This window comes from Nerophis ophidion, linkage group LG08 (assembly GCF_033978795.1).
Source record: "Nerophis ophidion isolate RoL-2023_Sa linkage group LG08, RoL_Noph_v1.0, whole genome shotgun sequence".
NCBI lineage: Eukaryota > Metazoa > Chordata > Actinopteri > Syngnathiformes > Syngnathidae > Nerophis > Nerophis ophidion.
In genome coordinates, this window is record NC_084618.1 from 20858870 (window position 1) to 20868883 (window position 10014).

The following is a 10014-nucleotide window of genomic DNA, read 5'->3' on the forward strand; positions in this document are numbered from 1 at the left end:
ATATATATACATATATATATATATATATATATACATATATATACATATATATATATATATATATATATATATATATATATATATATATATATATATATACATATATATACATATATATATATATATATATATATATATACATATATATATATATATATATATATATACATATATATATATATATATATATATATACATATATATATATATATATATACATATATATATATATATATATATATATATATATATATATATATATATATATATATATATATATATATATATATATATAGATTTATTTGTAAATATTATTATTACTTTGTTTTTTTTAGCATTATTTTCTGTTTTTTGGGAGGGGGGCGGTGGCATCGTTGGGATATGAACAAAATTGTTTTGACATTTAGGGCAGAAAATAGATGTATTATGAATGCAAATATGATTTAATGGATAGGAAAGTCTGATGCTGAATGCCAATAACAATTAAATATAAAAAAAAACAAGTTTTTATGTCATGGGGCTGGTTTTGAATAATAACACGCTAATAACATAAAAACAGTAACGGTTAGACATTTTTGCAGTACAAACAACTTTAGAGAGAATTTTGACAAAAATAACACGTTATTAACTTCAAAACTATACAACGTTCATAACATTAAAAAACTAATTTATTTAAAAAAACAAACACTTTTTGCAGCACAAATGAATAGGACAAATTTGGGAAGATTTGAATATAGTTGGAAGGGCTCATTATGAATAATAACACAATAACTTAAAAAACTACAAGACGTTAATAAAACAATTAAATGTTGTGGCACAAACTTTTATGGGATACAATTCCGAAAAATTTCAGCGTCTGTTTATGTACTTTTTAACACAATAACACAGCAGCACAACACGTTAAAGGAGAATTTTGACAAATGATGACGTTATTGGCTAAATTATATATTTTAGAACATTTCTACGACACAACCCAGCACAAACGAATATTTTAATATTTGTCATGATAACATTACCTCATTAATAATTTGTTCTGGCGTGTTCTTTTTATGTCCCCACTAATTGCGATATTTGCCTGATGACGTAATGGATGGACTTGTTTTACATGCATGACGACAAAGTCCAAATAAGCCTTGCTATATTTCTTAATGAGGGGCATTTTTGGTTTTACACTGTATGAAAAAAAATGTGAAAAGGAATTCTACCTTTGCAACCTCATTATTTTATTAGCTAAGTTTTATATTCATAAATGTAAGTTTCTTAATACCCGTCCTATCTTTTGTGCCTTTAAAAAAGATCTGGAACTTTACATTAAAACGCTCTCTACCTCTAACAACAAAAAAGCTGTGAAAACGATGATGCTGTGTTCCAAATTTAAGTTGTTTGATGAATCTGAAAAAGCATACGGCTTTGCATTTTGTTTATTATTTATATATATATGTTTGTATTCTTTTTTTTATTATTTTGAACTTACAACCCCCTGGGGCTGTTTTGTACTGTTTTCATAATGTTTTATAATGTTGTATATTGTTGTTTGTCTTACTGTTTGTAATTGTTGAAATTTATAAATAAACCTTTAAAAAAAAAAAAAAAAATTCTTAATGTGGGGCGAGAGACTAAATGGAAAAATCATGCATTTTGTCCACCAGATGGCGCACGCGGATTGTGTAAAAAAAACTGATGCTAGTTAGTAGAAAGCCCAAGTTTTTTGTGGTAAAAGAAAACCACGCAATAATAGAAACAAACATGTATTAGATATGATGTAGTCATTTAAAAGAATAAAAAAAGAAAAAAAGCTAATTAGTCGAGTCCACCTTGGCAAGTTCGCTCACGTAGAAACTTCCACGCGCACTCAGAGGTCGTTGACCCCACTTTGGCGTAAGAGGCGGAGAGTCCCGGTTTTTGCTCTCCGGGACGCCCCGGGACCTGACGTCTACATCTTCCACCTTCATTAATTCACGTCGCCCTTTAAATGACTTATGGCCGCGCCACCGGCGTATAACCGTCCTTAAAACGCTGACCTCGCCATTATTTTTATTTTTTAGTTCTTATTCTACTCTCGTTGGAAAACAATCAGGAGGAACGATGTAGTTTTCGTCCTGGTCTTGGAACTGTGGACTATGCTCTCGGCATAGTATATTTCCTTCTGTTTAGGGCTTCCGAACTGTCAGGTTCAAACACTGATGACATCTATTCAACAAGACAAAGAAGCAAGGAATCAAACAGAGACAGAATTCAATTTAGCTCCATTGAGGAGAAACGTCTGGACTGTACTCTTGTACATTCTCCCACCAGGCTCTGACGAAAGATTACACGCATCTTCTTTTATTTGGACTTTCCCTGATTATATTGCAACAGCTGTTTTTTAAAGGAAGGGGGTCGTAAACAGCCGCTGCCTTTGGTCACAAAACAGTTCAAAGAAAAGGCACCTGGAGGGACGGGTCAGGACAAGAGGTGGGTAGTAACGCGCTACATTTACTCCGTTACATCTACTTGAGTAACTTTTGGGATAAATTGTACTTCTAAGAGTAGTTTTTATGCAACATACTTTTACTTTTACTTGAGTATATTTATAGAGAAGAAACGCTACTTTTACTCCGCTCCATTTATCTGCAATCAGGTCGCTACTCGCTACTTTTTTTTAATCGATATGTTAATGCACGCTTTGTTTGTTTTGATTTTGTCAGACACGCATTCAAAGTAGGAACTACGCATGCTTGCGTTTCACCAATCACATGCAGTCACTGGTGACGTTGGACCAATCAAACAGAGCCAGGTGGTCACATGACCGTCACACGTAGAACCCGACATGTGGAAAAACTTATTGGGGTGTTACCATTTAGTGGTCAACTGTACGGAATATGTACTGAACTGTGCAATCTACTAATAAAAGTTTAAATCTATCAACCAATCAATCAAAAGTGTAAAGGAAAAAAGACACTTTTTATTTCAACCGTACTTCCAGTCCTAAGCCTAAAGACTGATCGCACAGTTCCTGTCTTCACAATAAAAGCGCCGCCCCATCGCGCCTGCGCTAACAAAATAAGAGTCTCCGAAAGCCAGAGCAATCAAGCTAGCAAGCTACGGAGTTTGCCGCCAATGTATTTCTTGTAAAGTGTATAAAAACGAATATGGAAGCTGGACAAATAAAATGCCAAAAACCAACGACTTTCATGTGGTATTAGACAGAAAGGAGGAACTTTTTTTCTCCTCCATTTGAAAACGTGGACGTTATCAGCACTATACTGTCTGATTCCAATCGATGCAAGTCATCAGAATCAGGTAATACACCAACTTATATTTTTGTCTTCATGAAAGATAGGAATCTATATGTTAAACATGCATGTACATTCATTAAAACACCTTTAACATGTCAACAAAAACGGCAAAATAAATACATATACATTATATACTGTATATATAAAGGTATGTATATATGATATGTGTGTATGTATATGTATATATGAGGTAGATCACCTCGACTTGGTCATTTATTAAGTAATTGATAAACGTTGAAAAATTTATCGGGGTGTTACCATTTAGTGGTCAATTGTACGGAACATGTACTGTACTGCAATCTACTAATACAAGTTTCAATCAGTCAATCAATCAATCAATCAATGCCTACTGAGCCTATGGTGCTGTTAAGTTATTGTGGGTCAATTTGCCTTAATTTTTATTTTATTTTAATGTATTATTATTTAATATATAATATTGTTTTAGTTGCTTAAGAGATATTCGTGGCTGTGAATTTGCTCATTGCTATTTTTATGTTTTTGTGCATTATTTGTTGTCGTAATCATTAAACAAACAGGTTACTCATCAGTTACTCAGTACTTGAGTAGTTTTTTCCCCAACATACTTTTTACTTTTACTCAAGTAAATATTTGGGTGACTAGTTTTTACTTTTACTTGAGTAATAAATCTCTAAAGTAACAGTACTCTTACTTGAGTACAATTTCTGGCTACTCGACCCACCTCTGGTCAGGACCTGCTTCCTCACCGCTTTATAGATGCCAGGTCAAGACAAAATATTCCTGTGGATTACAATACATCAAAGAAACCGACACCTTCATGTAGCTTCCCAGCCTACATCATGAAAAGCACATGTAATTAAAAAAAAAACTTTATTATAGTCTAACCTTTACTTATAAATAAAGTCCACGTGCAGCTCTTTCTGATCAAAAGCATCAATAACTTGTTTATAGAAGTCTTCCTTATCTTTCTTCAGTTTTAAAAGTCTCTCTGTCCCGATGGAGATCTTCCTTTTTTACCTCCTGCTTCGATTTAAAGTCCAGTTTAGAAAACTGTTTTATTTTAGATATGTAATCCTCTATGTTAAAAGTGCAAGCGAGAGGAAAAAATAAACTCTTGCTGCTTGTTGTCTCTTCTTCTGCAGCCGAGTAGTCGCAAAAAGGATCACTAGCGCCCTCCACCACCAGGAGGCGGGAGTCATTTAATGACTCAAATTTGACACACGCAGCTACGGTATATTAATAAAACATAGCTGTTTACTGTTCTTTTTAGCATATTCAATAGCTTATACCTTAAATCCTACTGAATAGCTCTTAATCTTCTTCCCTTTATGCGATTTCAAATGATTGAAATCAGCCTCCTCCATTTTGAAAATGATGACAGGTGAAGTGTCACTCGTGACGTGACGAGTTTGACCCGGGGCAAATCCCAGGCATATGCTAATTATTTGGCGAAACGAGTTTGACCCGGCGGAAATTCCAGACATGCGCTAATAAAAATAATATTTGCGAAACAAGTTTGACCCGGCGTTAATCCTGAGCCGTTGGTAATGCTAAGCATGACTAATTATTTCGCAAAACGAGTTTGACCAGGGAGTAATTCTAGGCAGGTGCATACTATATACCCGGCGGCAATTCGAGGAAATACTGTAGATACGATTATTCTCACACGAACGGATGTACAAGTGCTGTTACGTCTTCCAGCGGTCCATAGCGTTTCTACTCGAAATTATTCTTAATTTGTCGCTCCTAGCGACGTTTGTAAGATTTACAATATAACTAAAACTGTTCATACTTACTGTAGGGAGTGTTTTTGTGCGTATTTGTACGTGCTATTGTAATGTACTCAAGTTAGCCTCGTTAGCATGAGCTAATACGCTAACATGTCTTTTGAGTGTTTGTCTGGAAGTGAAAGTGAAAGTAAGTCAAAGTTTCCGATAGGGAAGAAGGAGCCGGGCTTCACGCGGTTGCTGCAAATGAGTTTGAAGCGAGCGGCGCCGTGGGTGATGATAAGTCAGAACCACGGGGCTGAGCAGGACTGGGTCAGGGGTCAAAGGGTAATTGCGCCCTCCTCAGGTGGGATGGATCGCTGCGGGGGAAGAGAAAAGTTAGACGGACGCTGACGAAAGTGAGACGTGAGCGGGGGGAAAAAAAAAATCCCAATTAGATGAGACTCAACTTCTGTGTGTGTGTGTGTCTGTGTGATTTGACACCAGCCGCGTGTAAAGTAGAGCAGCGAGGCAGTTTGAGCCATTTCTATGACGACCTCAGTATTCAGGTTAGATCCACTATGGACTGGACTCTCACTATTATGTTAGATTCACTATGGACTGGACTCTTACAATATTATGTTGGATCCACTATGGACTGGATTCTTGCAATTATATGTTAGATCTACTATGGACTGGACTCTCAAACTATTATTTTGGATCCACAATGGACTGGACTCTCAAACTATTAGGTTAGATCCACTATGGACTGGACTCTGTCACTATTATGTTAGATCCACTATGGACTGGACTCTCACTATTATGTTGGATCCACTATGGACTGGACTCTCACTATTATGTTAGATCCACTATGGACTGGACTCTCAAACTATTATTTTGGATCCACTATGGACTGGACTCTCAAACTATCATGTTAGATCCAATATGGACTGGACTTTCCCGCTATTATGTTAGATCCACTATGGACTGGACTCTCACACTAGCATACTAGATCCACTATGGACTGGACTCTAGCACTATTATATTAGATCCACTATTGACTGGACTTGTCACTATTATGTTAGATCTACTATGGACTGGACTCTGACACTATTGTGTTAGATCCACTATGGACTGGTCCCTCACACTATTATGTTAGATCCACTATGGACTGGACTCTTAAATCTATTATGTTAGATCCACTATGGACTGGACTCTCACTATTATGTTAGATCCACTATGGACTGGACTTCCACACTATTATATTAGATCCACTATGGACTGGACTCTCACTATTATACTAGATCTACTATGGGCTGGACTCTGACACTATTACGTTAGATCCACTATGGACTGGTCCCTCACACTATTATGTTAGATCCACTATGGACTGGACTCTTAAATCTATTATGTTAGATCCACTATGGACTGGACTCTCAAACTATTATGTTAGATCCACTATGGACTGGACTCTCACTATTATGTTGGATCCACTATGGACTGGACTTTGTCAATATTATGTTAGATCCACTATGGACTGGACTCTCACTATTATGTTAGATCCACTATGGACTGGACTCTCACTATTATGTTCGATTCACTATGGACTCGACTCTCACTATTATGTTAGATCCACTATGGACTGGACTCTCACTATTATGTTAGATCCACTATGGACTGGACTCTCACTATTATGTTAGATCCACTATGGACTGGACTCTCACTATTATGTTAGATCCACTATGGACTGGACTCTCACTATTATGTTAGATTCATTATGGACTGGACTCTCACTATTATGTTAGATCCACTACGGACTGGACTCTCACTATTATGTTAGATCCACTATGGACTGGACTCTCACTATTATGTTAGATCCACTACGGACTGGACTCTCACTATTATGTTGGATCCACTATTGACTGGACTCTCACTATTATGTTAGATCCACTATGGACTGGACTCTCACTATTATGTTAGATCCGCTATGGACTGGACTCTCACTTCATGTTAGATCCACTATGGACTGGACTCTCACTCTTATGTTAGATCCACTATGGACTGGACTCTCACTTCATGTTAGATCCACTATGGACTGGACTCTCACTATTATGTTAGATCCACTATGGACTGGACTCTCACTATTATGTTAGATCCACTATGGACTGGACTCTCACTATTATGTTGGATCCACTATGGACTCGACTCTCACTATTATGTTAGATCAACTATGGACCGGACTCTCACTATTATACTAGATTCACTATGGACTGGACTTGTCACTATTATGTTAGATCTACTATGGACTGGACTCTGGCACCATTATGTTGGATCCACTATAGACTGGTCCATCACACTATTATGTTAGATCCACTATGGATTGGACTATCACACTATGATGTTAGATCCACTATGGATCGGACTCACACTATTATGCTAGATCCACTATGGACTGGACTCTGTCAATATTATGTTAGATCCACTATGGACTGGCCTCTCACACTATTATGTTAGATCCACTATGGACTGGACTCTCACACTATTATGCTAGATCCACTATGGACTGGCCTCTCACACTATTATGTTAGATCCACTATAGACTGGTCCATCACACTATTATGTTAGATCCACTATGGACTGGACTCTCACACTATTATGCTAGATCCAATATGGACTGGCCTCTCACACTATTATGTTAGATCCACTATAGACTGGTCCATCACACTATTATGTTAGATCCACTATGGACTGGACTCTCACACTATTATGCTAGATCCACTATGGATTGGACTATCACACTATGATGTTAGATCCACTATTGACTGGACTTGTCACTATTATGTTAGATCCATTATGGACTGGACTCTCACACTATTATACTAGATCCACTATGGACTGGACTATCACTATTATACTAGATCCACTATGGACTGGACTCCCGCACTATTATATTAGATCCACTATTGACTGGACTTGTCATTATTATGTTAGATCTACTATGGACTGGACTCTGGGAACATTATGTTGGATCCACTATATACTGGTCCATCACACAATTATATTAGATCCACTATGGACTGGACTCTCACACTATTATGCTAGATCTAATATGGACTGAACTCTCAAACTATTATGCTAGATCCACTATGGATTGGACTATCACACTATGATGTTAGATCCACTATGGACTGGACTCTCACGCTATTATGCTAGATCCACTATGGATCAGACTCACACTATTATGTTAGATCCACTATGGACTGGTCCCACACACTATTATGTTTGATCCACTATGGACTGGACTCTCACACTATTATGTTAGATCCACTATGGACTGAACTCTCAAACAATTATGCTAGATCCACTATGGACTGGACTATCACAGTATGATGTTAGATCCACTATGGACTGGACTCTCACGCTATTATGTTAGATCCACTATGGACTGGACTCACACTATTATGTTAGATCCACTATGGACTGGAGTCACACTATTATGTTAGATCCACTATGGACTCTCACTATTATGTTAGATCCACTATGGACTGGACTCACACTATTATGTTAGATCCACTATTGACACTCACTATTATGCTAGATCCACTATGGACTGGACTCTCACTATCATGTTAGATCCACGATGGACTGGACTCTCTCACTATTATGTTAAATCCACTATGGACTGGAGTCACACTATTATGTTAGATCCACTATGGACTCTCACTATTATGTTAGATCCACTATGGACTGGACTCACACTATTATGTTAGATCCACTATTGACCCTCACTATTATGCTAGATCCACTATGGACTGGACTCTCACTATCATGTTAGATCCACGATGGACTGGACTCTCTCACTATTATGTTAAATCCACTATGGACTGGACTCACACTATTATGTTAAATCCACTATGGACTCGACTCTCACTATCATGTTAGATCCACTGTGGACTGGACTCTCACATTATTAACTAGATCCACTATGGACTGGATTCTCCAAATATTATGATAGTTCCACACAACGTCCATTGCACCTGTCATCGGCCCCAACGAAATCGAGAAGATCTTGGGTTCGGGGCAACCTGCTTTTCGTGACGGAGCGGTTGTTGCGGGACACACGACGGACTCTTGGGAGAAGAAGGAGTCGTGATGATATCCACCTATTCGGAATTATGACAAGAGGACATCTGCTGATTGAAGTAAGCGTTGCTCTGGCAGTCTTCCAAGTACCCCAAAGCTGCCACAATTGATTGGAGGATGTGGGAAGAACTGTGGACACTCTTGTGATTTGGATCACTTTGGACTGTCTTCTCCGCAGGATTTTGAGGACCATTCATAGAGTGAAAAGCAAAGGTTATTTTCACTCGCATACAAAACATTCTAACTTGGATTGTTTCCCTGGCTTCGAGACTCTCCCGAAGGACAGTGCGGCGGAGACACAACAAACTCCCTTCTTGTCTCTCACGGACACACACCTGTTGTTGTTGACTTTGGACTTATCGGCCGCACGACATCAAGGCTGCGGAACAGAGACACACTGCAGGCTCACACACACACACATCCACAAAAATATACGCCACACATACACATTCCACCACCCAACCCAACGCCCTCGACGCAAATCCCATCGGGGTGATGAATGGATGGTCAGCGCCTGAGAGCTGCGGCCTACCATAATGACCCAGAACTCCCTCCCCTCTGTTGCTAGCTATCTCAAGATGTACATTGTAATATGTAGATGTGCTTTGCTATGGATATTTTTTCTTAACCACTCCAGACTGGGCCCCCTCAAGAGCCCAGTCTAGATTGTTTTTTTTTTACTCAACCTTCCCCAGCGTTTACCTTTTACCCATCTTTTACGGGCGCCTTATGGAGACCAATCAGCGTTCTTGTTCTGTAACCCTGTACATTGTTTGTTTTCCTAATCTTGAACAGGTTTGTGCGGGAAACAAAGTTTCATAGCACTTGTGCAATGACAGTAAAGACCTATCCATCCATCTATCTATCTATCTATCTATCTATCTATCTATTTACAAAAAAATATACAA